The sequence below is a fragment of the Macaca mulatta genome, chromosome 9 (assembly GCF_049350105.2).
Source record: "Macaca mulatta isolate MMU2019108-1 chromosome 9, T2T-MMU8v2.0, whole genome shotgun sequence".
Classification (NCBI taxonomy): domain Eukaryota; kingdom Metazoa; phylum Chordata; class Mammalia; order Primates; family Cercopithecidae; genus Macaca; species Macaca mulatta.
Genome location: NC_133414.1, coordinates 123274770 through 123289768, shown reverse-complemented (window position 1 = coordinate 123289768; position 14999 = coordinate 123274770). Strand labels below are relative to the sequence as shown.

The window sequence follows — 14999 nt, the reverse complement described above, 5'->3', positions numbered from 1 at the left end:
AGTTAGAGACCTTACATCAGACACTACTGAGGGACTTTGAACTGAGGATTTTGAGAGCTCTAAGCCTTGTTCAGAGAAAGTTGGGCAGGGCAGAGGCCTAGGCTTTGGGCAGCAGAGACCTAGGTTTCAATTCCAGAACCCCACTTAGTGGCCATGTAACCTTGGGCAAGTTACTTGCCTTCTTCAGCCTTAGTTTCCCCATGTGTGAAGTCAGGTTGAATTAAATCCCTGTTATCTCATTACTTTAAAATACTTAAGTATAAACAATGTGAAGGAAATGTAGACGTGTGTATAAATTTACTTTCATCTTTACCCTAAGAAAAAGAGTAAACAGTTGAGATTCCCTGTCAGGAACACATGCTCTAGAAGGTGCTATCAAGGACTTCAACTACCTTTATCTAAATTCACACCATAGGGTTTATAGCCTAACCTCATGTAGGTCAGACACACTTGTCCTGGGTAAATAACAGGGGTCAAGAATTGGGGCTGGTTAGAAAGACTGTCCAGCATTCTGGCCTTTGCATAAACAGGGTTCAAGCATGCAGAAACCCAGGGGCCCAGCACAGCTCTGGGACTAGAATTCCCTTTGGTTCTGTGTGCCCCAACCCGTACATGATGGAGGGGTCTGCCACCTGGTGTTCCTAGAAGGATGGCAGGTTCTGCCACCAAAACACTGTTTCCTTCTCCTGGAGTGTTCTTACACATGGTGCTTGTCCAAATGCCAAGGACTTTCTGCACTCACAGGCATGGGGGTGAGGCTTTGGTGGACACTTACCTCTCATTGGTGGAATTTCACATGGTGGAATCTGGCCTGAGACTGACTTTCACTGCTGCACATCTCTGTAGCAAGAGGAAGATGTCAAGCTCCAGCCCAACAGGGTTTATTGGAAGCTATGCATCAAAACCAAAAATCCTGACAACTGTTGAATGGTCACCATGATTTAGATTCCTTCCCAGCTACTCCTTCCAAGTTGTTGGGAGGATAAAGACGCATGAAATACCAGCAAATGTTGTTATTTTCATCATTCTTGCTATTATTCAGGCCTCTCTCTTCTTTAATCAAAGAATGTATCTATGATGAGGAGAGGTGCTGAGAAGTGGAGGGAGGAGGAAAGATGGGGGTTGTGTTTTGAGAGAAGGGCACAGTGTGTCCAGCCAACACTCCCAGCCCCCAGAGGTTGCAACATGTGTTAAATCTCAGGACACATGAGGCTCTTCCACTGGAGACAAGAGGCCATGAAGGCCCTCCACACCCAATCTCATGGTCATAGACAAACTAAGCTACCAGAGCCCTTCCTTCTGCCACCCTCCAGTGACACATGACATTGAGATATGGCTGTTTTGGTGTGGGGACACTTTGTCATGGAGACACTCCAATAATGATTATTAGAATCATAACATCAGCAATAAGTGTATTGTACCTGGTACCTAGTAAATGAAATGAGGGTTAGCTGGGTTCCTTCTGTGAATATTCTCATAACAGGATACTGTGTGGAATATTCAATGGGGAAATTAAAGTTTTAAAAACTAAGAAATTTGCCCACTCACAGAGAAAATGGCAATTGGGATTTGAATGCAGGCAGTCTCATTCCAGCATCTACATTCCTAACCACTGGTCTATAAAATACTAACACAATTAGGGGTGGAGGGTGACGTTACAAGAGTAGACAAGCTGATTTTAAAGTTCGTGTAGAAAAGTAAACCAACATATCCATAGAAACAGAAAAAGAGGAGCTATGAAAAAGAGCATGCTATCTATTCCCAGTAATCAGAGTGTCACTGGCATATGCTCAGACAAATATCCCAATAGAACAGAATATAAATGTAAGAAATAGACCCCGCTATGTGTGAAACTGAGGACGTGATAAAGGTGACATCTCAGATGAGTGAGGAAAATATAGTTTAATCAATAAACTGTATGGGACCAACTGGGTGGCCATCTGGAGAAAAATAAAGTCGGATCCATACCCCACACTAAATTTCAGGATAAATGTCAAAGGGATCAAAGACTTAAAACTAAAAACTATGAAACTATGAAATGCCTGGATGAAAGCAGCAGAATTCCTATATAGCCATGGGTAATATCTCTAGCCAACACTCAAATTCCAGAACTCATAAAAGACTGATCCACTTGATTAATAAAAATTAAAACTTCTGCATGGAAAAAAAAAATAACAAGCAGGCCAGGTGCAGTGTCTCATGCCTGTAATCCCAGCACTTTGGGAGACGTAGGCAGGAGGTTTGCTTGAGGCTGGCAGGTCGAGACCAACCTGGGCAACATAGCAAGACTCTGTCTCTACAAAAAAGTTAAGACTTAGCCAAGCATGGTGGCACACACCTACGGTCCCAGCTACTTGGATGAGGGGGGAAGATAGCTCGAGCCTGAGAGGTCGAGGCTTCAGCAAGCTGTGATTGTGCCACCTCACTCCAGCCTGGGTGACAGAGTAAGACCCTGTCTCTCAAAAAATAATAATAATAAGCAAGAAAAATCTAAGCGGACATATTTATAAGCCATATCACAAATTGAGGGCTAATCTTTCTAAAATGTACAAGCTCTTACAAATTGGTAAGAAAAGGATAATCACACAAATGGATGTGAGTAAAGAGTTCATAGAAAACAAATTTACAGTACCACAAACCCCCGTGACACAGGTTTACCCATGTAACAAACCTGCACATGTATCCCTGAACTTAAATGTTAAAAGAAAACAAATTTATAACTGACCCTTAACTCTATGAAAAGATGCTCAACCTTATTCATAATAAAAGTGCAAATGAAAACTACACTGAGATAGTATCATTTATCTAGCAAAGTTGGCCAAGAGCCAAAAGTTTAAGAACTCACTCCGTTGGAGAGGCTGTAGAGAAACAAGTTTCCTCATACGTTACTGGTGGGAGAACCCCTACAGAGGGCAATTTGGTAAAATCTATCAAAATTGCAATGCTTATACCCTTTAACCCCAGTAATCACACTTCTAAGAACTTATCCCACAGACAGACTTGCAAACATGTGGAGTGACATATTTATAAGGTTATTCACTGCAGCGTAATTTATTATAGCAGAAGAAGTCGGGAAACAAACAAACGTTCATCAATAGGGACTGGTTGAATAAATTATGATGTTATAGTACATCCATCCAACAGAGTACTGTGCAGCTGTTTTTAAAAAAAGTAAGAATCAGGAAGCTCTTTATGTGCTGACATAGAAAGAGCTCCAAGAGATATATTGTTTAGGGGCAGACCAGTGTTTACATTACACTGCTTCTGGTATAAAAAACTGGGAGGTGAAAGGAGTTTTAAACTAAAATTTATAAAACAAAAATGAAAGTGCTTCCCTGTTAAGGGTAGGGGGTGGTAATTGCACAGAAGTAAAACTGGAAGGGAGATTCTTCACTCTAAACCTTTTTCTCTAACCACATAAATATATTGCCTATTCAACAAAATAAATTTAAAAATTGTAATATTATGCTTTCAACTTTCTTCATGATTTACCAAGTACTGTGTGAAAACAAATATCCTTCCCCACTTCCTCAGCCGCCTCCTATCCCAAATCCTGGAGTGAGGCTCAGGTACCATTTAAGTTAGGAAAACAACAACAACAACAACAACAAAAACACGGAAGGTTAAAATAACTGATGGGTGTGTTACTTGGAAATTACAAGGAGGGGCAGGTGCCGTGGCTCAGGCCTATAGTCTCAACACTTTGGGAGGCTCAGGTGGAAGGATCGCTTGAGGCTGGGAACTCAAGACCAGCCTGGGCAATACAGTGAGACCCCATCTCTATGAAAATAAAACATAAAAAAAAATTGCGAGGCATGGTGGCCTGCCTGTAGTCCTAGCTACTTGGGAAGCTGAGGTGGGATGATCACTTGAACCCAGGAGTGAGCTATAACCACGCCACTGCCCTCCAGCCTGGGTGACAGAGCTAGACCTTATCTCTAAAAACTAAAAGAAAAAATTTAAAAACCGCAATTTTGCATTTTGATGGGGCTGTATCAGAATGTCCCACATACAGTCACACAGATAGGAAGGGAGGGGTGGGAGGAAGTGCTTCGGATTCTGTACCTGGGCTGCAGAGAGTACCCAGGAATAGTATTCAAAGCACTTCCTCCCACCCAACCCCCACCCCACCACATGCTTTCCCTCCACACCCCCCAACCCCTGCCCCTGCCCCTGCCCCTACTGGCGGGCTGTAGCCCTGCTTGCTTGCACCTTAGAATCACCTGGAAAGCTTGAAAAACAATGCCAATACCCCAACCACACACTAAACCAAGCAAGCCAGCTGGCCCTCCCTCGCACCCAGGCACTGGCTGGGGTTGTAGTGTTTGATTAGTGCCTTACTCTCTTAGACAGTGAGCTTATGGATGCAGGGTTTACCATTGTATACCATGTGCCAAGCAAACAGTTGGTATTCAATAAGTATTAGTTAAATGAATGATAATGGGAGGAATTGTGGAATCCATGAAACGATGAAAGGAAGATGACAAGGCAAAGAGGCGAGGCAAGGAGCAGGCCCCTCAGGGAGACCCCATTAGGCCCAGCAGCCCACAGTGGGGGGGCCAGGACCAGGGCTGACATCCACACCAAGCCCTGACCCCTTACTTGGCTGTGATAAGCAACCTCTTTTCTCCAGGGAGCTGATGGATCCCACCAAGGGCTGAGGAAACACTGGTCTTCAACCCTAATCACTGAAGGGTTTCTGAATGGCAGACACTAAGCACAGCCCAGAGGCAAGAAGCAAGGCTGGGCTCCTCTCCTCTGGACAACACTACTTCCAGAGCTCCCAATGAGGACTGTCGTATTTGCACATGACAGAAACTGGCCAAATGGCAAAATGCCATACAGGTTACCCTACCGGCTTTTGGGCTTTCTCCTGAGCATGCTGAAAGGAGTCATGAGCTGCCTCATGGATTTAATATACTAGATACCCATGATACAAACCAAGCTAACAAAGTGGTCCCCTAGGAGATCAGAAGTGTGGTCCTCTCCTTTGAAAAACACCTCTCCCTCCACCCACCAACATCATAGCCCGGCAGCTCGTTGCCCAGGGAGGTGTCGGGAGTCCCAGCAAGCCAGAAGGAATGGACCAGTAGACTAAAGGGCTGTAAGAGCTAATACCGAGGTGGACACAGGATCCAAGTTGAAGGAAAGTTGCTTCCCAAAGCCAAACCCAAAGTGGGAGAACTGCACACCCCCCAGTCCTGCCTTCAACACTAGCAATATAATGAATGAGCATTTACCAAAGGTTTTCCTGAGCCTGGGGCTGTGCTAAACCCTATGTATGTATTATCTCTAGGTACTCTTATCATCCCCATCCATCAGATGAGAAAACTGAGGCACAGAAAGGCTAGATAACTTGCTTAAGTCTTTGAGGCTTTGCCGCCCAATGCAATAGCGCTAAGGACATGCCACTATGGAGCCCTCGAATGCAGCTAGTTTGAACTGGGATGCGCTGTAAGCACAAAATACACAGTTCAGACTTAGTATTTTTTAAAAATGTAAAATAGCCCATTAACAATGTTTATATTGCTTGCATGTTGAAATAACATTCCAAATCGATTGGATTAAATAAAATGTTTTACTAAAATTAGCTTCAACTTCTCTTCTTAGTTTTTTTAATGCGGCTACTAGAAATTTTACAATGACACAGGTGGCTCCCATTGCATTTCTATTGGGCAGCACTGCTTTGAGGTGTAAGTTAGGGAGAAGGGGGCATGGGAGACCTTTTAGTCAGGCCATATACTATTGATGGCAAACACATTTCGCACAACTTTCCGAGGATGTGCCTGTGTCCCAAATAGCTTCAGATTGTATCCAAACTGTATTATTTGCCTGTCAGTATTAATCTTGTTTCTCTACTGAGCTATGAGCACACAGAGGACAGGTAAACTCCAGGGCGTGGTGCCAGCCACCCCACATGGCCTTGGTCAGGGTCAGCAGAGAATAACCATGGCAGAGCCCCAAGTGAAATCCTTGCTGCCCCCTGGGGGAGACTCTGCGGGACCAGATTGAATGTGCTGACCTTCCTCGGCCCTGTGAGGCAGCCTCACCAGCTCAGCCCTGTGGGAAGAGATGGGGGAAGGATCTGGGGACACTCAGAGTGGCCCGAACTCTTTCTGCTCATTACACATGCTCAGCCCCAGGGGGCCCACAGACTCCCTTCAAATCCCGGCTCTGCTTCTCACGTTCTGCCCTTTCTGGTCATGAAATGGGAGGGATGGTGGGCTGCAATGGTGGCTCTGCAAGTGTCACCCTCCCTCCCTGCCTTTCCCATTAGCCAGAGAAGCCGAGTGTATTAGTCCATTTTCACACTGCTATAAAGACATACCTGAGACTGGGTAATTAATAAACAAAGGAGGTTTAATCGACTCACGGTTCTACATGGCTCAGGAAACTTACAATCATGGCAGAAGGTGAAGGGGAAGCAAGCCCCTTCTTCACAAGGCAGCAGGAGAGAGACAGAGTGCAGGGGAAACTGCCCCTTATGAAACCACCAGATCTCCTGAGAACTTCCTAACTATCATGTGAACAGCATGAGGGAACTGCCCCCATGATCCAGTCACCTCCCACCGGGTCCCTCCCTAGACTCATGGGGATTACAATTCAAGATGAGATTTGGGTGAGGACACAGAGCCAAACCATATCACCAAGTGAGAGAATGATAACAGGGTCACAGCCAACTCTGTAGGGAAGCCTACACCACCAGTCACCTCCACGAGATGCCATATTCCACACAGACACACAAATTATGTCTACTAGCCACCCAAGAAAAGTAAAATCAACAGACCAGTGAACACTACATTTGGGGATGCAGCCTGGTGGAGCTGGGGATCTGGATGAGAAAGAAGCAGGGAACGCTCCCCCTACTCAGCATGGCGCCCTGGTGTGGTGGAAGTTAATGCACACAACTCATGCCCTGCACATGCTGTTCCCTGCCTGGAACAGCTGCCCCACCCGACTAACTCCCACCCTTGCATGTTGGGCTCTGGCTGCCCCTCTGTGGAATCGTCCATGCCCTGCCACCTGGGAAACGGTGTCTCCCACCTCCATCCCACTGCCACCCCTTATAATGCCCCCCACGACAGTGCCCAGCCTGGTGCCACCCTCCCCACTTGGAGCGGAAGATTAGACACTTAGACACGAGGCCCTTCTTGGAGAAGCCTGTTCAGCACTGAAACAAGCACCGTTTTATCTCAAGCTTCTCATTTTTATTCCAAACACAAAATAGAGAAGTTTTATCAAGCACATTTAATCACCACTCTTCCTCCTTTTCTCACATTCCAACAAACGCGATTTAAGCCTTGGCAGGCTCGAACAAATGGGAATCAAAATTCAAGTCACTTTACAACACATCCTGGAGTTCATTCATCCTCATGTTGATTGCTTCAGTCACCCCTCACCAAGCGTCTTCTGGGAGCCAGAGGCAGTGCTAACACCGCGGCATCCCATGGTCGTCTCTGCCCTCCAGAGGCTGCCGGTCTAATGGGAAACAGCTTGCTGCATCTTTAGTTGTCTGTCTATATGTCCCTGTGCTATGACAGAGAAATGAACAGAATGCTGTGGGAATACAGATGATGGAGAGAAGGACTAATCTGTCTGGAGGGATCAGAGAGGACTTCACGAAGGAAGTGACATGTTAGCTGGATTTTTTTTTTTAAATGATAAACTCAGGTTTGTTGCGCTGGGTTGAACCTATGAAGGTAGGACCTGGGAAGGGGGACGGGGCAGATGAAGTTGGTGACTGTATCTTCCCGGCCATTGCTGGGTTCTCAGCACCCTAGGATCTGCTGCCCAAAGGCCAGGCTCCCAGTGAAGTTCTAGGTGAGACCCAGTGCTGGGGGGCAGGGTCCTCTTCCTGACAGTGCAGCCTGTGGGATCACCTGCAAGGTCCTATCGTGGAGGCGGGGGCTGCGATGTTGGCCTGCGCTGGGGCCAGCCTCCTCAGGAAGGTGCCTTGTTGGAGGAGGTGGCAGCAGCCTCCCCTTTCTTCTTGATCGGGGCCTTCAGCAGTGTCAGCTTCTTGGGCAGGCTGTTGCTGGCTTTCTTCACCACGTCATGTTCGATCTTCTTCCAGATCCTGACTTCTAGGTTCTTCTTAAGCTTTTGTTGCTGACCGACGCGCGCCTTCTTGGGAGCTGTAACACGACCGTCTTTCCTCAGGCTCCGGTTCCTTTCAGAGGCCGCCGCTGCCTCTTCAGTGGCTTGTGCGCCTGGAACTCGCGCTGCCCGTGCGCTAGGATCCAGCACGCGGCAGAAGAGGTCAGCTGGATCTTAAAGGATAAGAAGAAAGGAAGAGATGTTCCGGACAAAGGGAACACACATGACAATGCAAGAACGTAGGAAAGGGCACTGTGAATTCCGAACACAATGAGAAAAATTCCGCACACCTGGACTCTAAGGTGCAGGTGCAGGAGTATTGCTGATGATGCCGGGGAGGAAAGCTGGGTCCACGTGTTGAAGGGCTACGTGTGTTGCTGTAGGTGGCAGGGAGCTGATGGTATCTATTTTGTAGAGAATTCACTCTGGGCAGGGCGCAGTGGCTCATGCCTGTAATCCCAGCACTTTGGGAGGCCAAGGAGGACGGATCACGAGGTCAAGAGATCAAGACCATCTTGGTCAACATGGTGAAACCTCGTCTCTACTTAAAATACAAAAATTAGCTGGACGTGGTGGTGTGCGCCTGTAGTCCCAGCCACTCAGGAGGCTGAGGCAGGAGAATCGTTTGAACCCGGGAGGAGGAGGTTGCAGTGAGCCGAGATTGTGCCACTGCACTCCAGCCTGGCGACAGAGTGAGACTCTGTCACAAAAAAAAAAGAAAAAGAAAAAGAAAAATCACTCTGAAAGCTGGGTGAAAAGCAAGACCATTCTGGAGAGCATAACGTGCCCTACTGGGCACAGCATATTGGACCCTTGTAAAAGAGGATTGACTTTTTATGTTAAGGGTCTTCTTGCTACAGACTAGACAGACAGGAGTGGGGAAATTAAATTTAATCTCCTAAATAGGGGATGGCGCAGATGTCCCCACTCCTGCCTCCCATGGCCATGACAGGCATTGCTAATCAATGACAGCACTACTTTCTGCTGAGTCTGGTCTCAGCCCCAGATTCTTCCCAATACAGAGCTCCATGTTGCCACCACAATTTAGCCGAGGCAGCACATGAAATGAAGCATAGTTTCCATTATTACACCAGGGAAATAAGCCTATTATTGACGTTAGTCCAAACCAAGCAACATCAGCTAGGAAAGCTTAATGTAAAAGTTCCTGAGAAGTACTATTCAAAATAAACACAATGAGTTGGAGGGGAAGAATCAAGTTCACAGCCTTGAGAAAGTAGCATTTAAAAGTGGCTGGGGGCGGGGAGGTCTTGGGCCTCGAGATTAATTTTTTTCCAGTGCAGCAGACTCACAGGTTAATCATCATAAAGCTGTCACTCTCTCCACCCTGCTCTTGGAGGTGATAAGCAACATTCAAGGCCTTGCCGCCGCAGGTTTTACCTTCCAATTTGCCCTTTCACCTGCAGGAGAAGGGAGTTGCAAAGTGCAATGTCAAAAAGAAATCAATTAGGATTCCTAAAGTGGGTGAGGGGGTAGCCATATTCCTGGTCCAGCCCAACAAGTCGGCTGTTCCCCTGGCTAGAACGAGGCAAGAATCCATCTGGTCATGGCCCCCTGCCCTATCTCAGTCCAGAATTCCAGAACAACAGCAGGGCTCAAGTTCTGAAGATCCGGGCTTTGTGCTCCAGGGGTGGCCTTTGGCAAGGAAATGGGACAAGTAAATACCACATGGGTCTTTTGATCCTCTGTAGTTGACCTCTGCCCAAGGCCTGCATTTCCTTTTCACACCTCCCAGCCCCACCCCAAAAAGCAGAAGGAAAGCAATACTGTCCCCTGGGGTTCCCACCACCAAGTGCCCAGAAAAACTGGAAAGGTGCAGGGAGAAGGAGTCCCACCCCATTCCCCTGAGCATGCGTCCACCTTCTGTGCAGGGTCCCACAAAAAACTGCCTTTTTGCTTCCTCCTCACCTGAGTAGGAGGCCCCAGCAGCTATGGCTGGTCCCTAATAGGGTGGGAGCCCAGCACCCCAGACCCTAAGTCAGCCGGCATCTGTGAATCCTGAAGTTCCCTGACCCACAGCAAAAACCCACAAGGACCCAGCAAGCAGGGCGGGACACTGGAAATCTCAGCCAGTGTGGACATTAGAACTGGAAGACATGCATGGGAGGGAGGGTCCTTCTAGACCAGGACTGAGTCCCCAAGCCACTAGAGGCAGAATCCTTAACCCCAGCCTCAGCTTCCTCCTCTATAAAATGGGAATTCTAACACTGACTTTGCAAGTGTATTGGAAGGATTAAAAACTGGGTACAGGAGGAGCCACCTAACAGGGTAGCTGGCACACAGCAGGGGCTCAGCACATGCCCAGCTGTCTGTCTAGCTGGACCATCCACCTAGACCATGTGAACGGCAGGAGGCCAGGAGCCGTGGCTCATCCGTACAGGGTGGTGGGGAGGTGGCTGTTTTCACTACCAAGCAGAGAGCGAAGCTTCGGCCATGGAGCGTTCAACCCCTCAGCCAATGGTGACCCCTGAGGCCCATGAAATTTCAAGGAGATTCTGTAGGATTAGGAACAGAAGGAACTGGGCCAGCCTCCATCCAGCCTTTGTCTCTAGGACAGTGGCCTTTGTGAGACACACTCACTGCCAGCACCCCCACCTCCCAGGCCACCTGAAATCCTGGCAGGGTTTGTTCTCCTTTAAGCATGGCCAGGTCTACCCCAGAGCTGGGCAACCATTCAGGGAGTTCCCACAGCATCTGCCTAATGTATGCACCCCTATCACGTCAACCTCAGGCTGGGGTGGGACAGTCTGGGTAAATGGTTTAATAGCAGGACAGTCACATGCCTGATATTCACTGCACCTTCCTCCCTTTCCAGCTTTCCAGTCTCAGCCCAGACTCATGATAGAGAGACCCATGCATCCCCTGGCAAGGGGGTTCCCCAAGCCATTCAGCTTTGGCCCCAAATATACCCAGCAAACTAAAAGCTCATCAGAAGGTTGTCTCCACCCTATTTAGGGACCATCTTGTGCTCTTGGCACTCACTCTGGGAGACTATGCTGTATCCCACACAGCTTATCCAAAAACGATCTTCCCATTTCATCAAACTTTCCCTGAAAGCACTTGGGTAAACATTGCCTGTGACATTAAATTTCCAGTGTTTTTTTTGTGTGTGTGTGTCCCCTACAGATGGGACTCTAGACAGCTGCCCATTGCTTTGCTGAGGTGCCAAGATAATTTCCTTCTTAGAAACTCACAGCTCCACAAATGCCAGCCATTGTCCAGGTGATGCCAGGTCAGACTCCAGCCCATGGCGGCAGATTCTCTTAATCCCCTTTCACTGCTGAAAGGACATGCACATCTCCAAGTCACTGCAGCTTCCAAAATGCTTTCCCACCTTGATCTCTTTTGGTCAAAGTTCTGGGATTTGGGGTGGGCAGAAGCCATCATCTTCCTCCTATAACTGAGGAAACAAATGGGCAGAAAAGTAGCCCAGGGGCTCATGGAGCTAGAAGTGGCAGAGAAATGGCAACGATGTCTCTTGGCAGATCCAGAACACAACAGACACGTCTGTGCCTTGAATTTTTAAACTATTTACATATTCTTTAAGCTTATTTGGCTGCAAGTTGAAAGAGATAACAGATGGGACCCTCTGGGAAGGAGAGAGGGGAAGACTGGGCAAGATACACAGAGAGATGGGACATCTGCAGCAAAAAGTAGTATTCATAGTATGAATAGGGACCATATATTGAGCACTTACTACGTACTTCCCATCTATTATCACATTCTACTCAACTTGTGACAGGATATCATCCCTATTTTACAGCTGAGAAAACTGAGGCTCAGAGAAGAGAAGTGACTGTGCAGATACTCACCCAACAGATGGAAAAGCCTGATATACATCCATGTTTGTCTGAACCCCTGACCCATCACATCAGCCACTACGCCGCTCCAGTTGCAGTCCGGTTCTGCCATTTCTAGCTCCATGGGGCACTGGGCTGTTTTTCTGGCCCTTTCTGTTTCCTCAATTGTAGGAGGCAGATCATGTCTTCTGCCCACCCCAACTCCCAGAATTTTGACCAAAAGAGATCAAGGTGGAAAAGCATTTTGTAAACCTGCAATGAACTGGAACTGCCAAGCATCTCCCGGCCTTCCTACTGAATCAGAGCAGATTCCTTCAATGGAGGACGTTGCCCCTCTTTTCTCCCACCACTCTACAGGGCACTGGTTCCTCCTCTTCTATTTGGAAATGGTTCTAAAATCAATAAGATTGTCAGCATCGAGCCCCAGTCATGCCAACATCAGGCGCCTGGAACCCTGAGCCCTGCTGGTTGGTCAGCTCATCGGCCCCCTTGCATGATCCAGAGCAATTACATGCTTAAAATTCAAAGCCAGGTTGCACAGGGCCCCAACGTGGGAAAATGTCATGATTTTTCCCATGTGAACAAGTGACACAAAATATGAAAATAGCAGAGGGACTCCACCCCACCGCTGATTGGTCTCGCACAGCTAAAAAGGAGAACAGGGTTTTATGACGGGACAAGATCAACAATGAATTGGCTTGTAGGGAGGAAAAGAGATGATATAATATTTTCTTGAGCTAAAGGGACTAAAAATAGTGTGAGGTTTTCCAAGTGATGGTACTTGGTGGTGGTGGTGGCAGTGGTACTATGTGGCTGCTAATCGTATATTGCAATAGCTATTGGCATGTTCAGAGCCATTCACAGGGACTGGCTGCTCACCCAGTTCCAGCAACAAGGAAAAAGGAGAGGGCCACCTGTCCCCATTATTGCACCTTTGCTCCTGCAGTGCGCCTCCCTGAAATACCCTTCCTTCAGCCCACACTGAGTCCAGACATCCCATGTCCTGAGCTCCAGCCAGCTCCTCCGGGTGGCATTTCTCAAACTTTTCCCCAAATCACTCCAACAGCAGAGGAGAATTTGCAGGGGGCTGGGTGAAGGGTGAAATTTGAGACGTGCCTGTCGACACCAACACAAGCATGAAATTTCCTCCAAATCTCAGTTTCATCCCAAGAATTCATGAAAAGATGTCATTTACTGTAAAAAGTTTAAACTTGTTTTAGTATTTAAAAATCAGTTTGTTTCCCCATGTCATAGTTATGTGGTTACTCAGAAGGGCTGTTTGCCTTGTGCCATCAAGAGCTCCTCGGCCCAATGCTGCCAGTGTGGAGTGCCCCTCAGTGACAAAACAAAGGCTTTTGCTGAGGACCTCAGAGCTCCTATGGCCACTGAGGCAACTCATTCACTCATCCATCAATTCATTCATTTACTCATCCAATATGTATTTACCAAACTCCTCCTAAATGCCTACTCTCAGGGACACAGCAGGAAGGAGTCCAACCCTCCAGGAACCCCATCTCATGGAGGAGACAGACAAGGAGACTGTGTGTCACAGCTTGGTGACAAGTGCTCAAGCGGAGACTAATCAAAGGGACTTTGGAAACTGGGCACTAGGGCTCAGGAAAGCCTTCCTTGCAGGGAAAGTGCAAGCCGGGGTGCAACCCAGCCTAACAGTGAAGAGCCATGTGTCATAATGGGGCAAGCCAGTTAACCACTCAGTTTCTTCATCTGTAAAATGGATATAATAGAATCATATGGTTTTCATGAGGATTAAATGTATTTAATTAAAGCAGTGCAAAGTGCTTACTATGGCACCTGATCCGTACTAAGTGTTCAATAAATATTACCTGTTGAGCTGGGACCTGAGGAATGGGTGGAATTGGGACGTCGGGGTGAAGGACAGAAGGAGGGGAAAAGAGAAGAGTATGTTTCATACACAAGGAACAACACACTGAAGAACAAATATTCAATACATATTTCTTGAATGAATACATTCTATAAGGGAAATTAAAAGTAATGCAATCTTGATAAACCACACCCTTTGTCTATTTTTTCCTGGTGAGTGTGTGTAGGTGGCACTGAGTGGCACCTGAGCCAGGCACCCAAAGGCAAGCCCACTGCACCTTTCTAAGAAGGATGTGAACTTCTTAAGGGCAGAGATCGCATCTTTCCCCTCTTGGGATCCCACATCTCTGAGCTAGGGTGAACTGCAGGGTCTTATTTTTTGATCTCCAAGGGTGACTCATTCACCCCTCTCCTCCCTCTTTTGGGTATTTCACCACCACTTCCATCCTGGGGAAAGGCCTTGGCCAAGATCATTGGAGAGATCCAGGTGTCCCACTTCCTGGAAGGACCTGAGTAATGCAGGCTGGGGGCAAACAGCCCTGGATTTGTATTCAAGTCCTAGCTCTGCCAGCAGGAGGCTCTGGGTCCTTGGCTGAGTCACGTGGGACACCAATCCAGAGATGGTGCTCCCATAGGAGCAGACTTCAGAGGTTTTGATGGGAAAGGATGACCAACCATCCTGGTTCTCCCTGGACTGAGAGGTTTTCTGGGATTTGGGACTTTCAGTGCCAAAACCAGGAAGGCCCAAGGCAAACAGAGATGAACTGGTCACCCGGCAAGGTGGCCCCAGGGAAACCATTCTCACTCCCAAACTTGTTTCTCCTCTCCCACATTCTGCCCCCTCTACCTCCCCAGACCTGAGTCACAAGTCAGCACCAAATAGCATCAGAGTCCTTTAGCTTCTTGGCTGACTCATGGATCTGTGTCTTTGCAGGAGGAGAGAGGATGAGGAAGAAAAAGTGTCTGGCATTGCCCCCATGATGCTTCCACACTCGAAGTTGGCGTCAATCCGCTGTCTGAGGGGGAGGACTGGGCCATGTTCTCTCAGAGTCCATGTAGGGCCAAAACCAGCTAGCCAGGATGCTGGCAGGGCAGGGGAATGGAGAGGTTGGTCCACTCTGCTCTCAAGAGGTCAGGGTGATGGAATTTATGATCTCTGGTGGCGCTGAGCCCACCACTCCTCCCCATGAGGGCTAATTGAACTGGTCAGTCCGATGCTGACCCGCTAGGCAGAGTGTGGGC

At 47.7% G+C, this 14999-nt stretch overlaps 1 pseudogene; it reads right to left on the bottom strand.

The window, feature by feature from the left end:
- Positions 1-7801: 7801 nt before the first annotated feature.
- Positions 7802-12039, bottom strand: LOC699307 (leydig cell tumor 10 kDa protein homolog pseudogene; annotated as a pseudogene).
- Positions 12040-14999: the final 2960 nt, after the last annotated feature.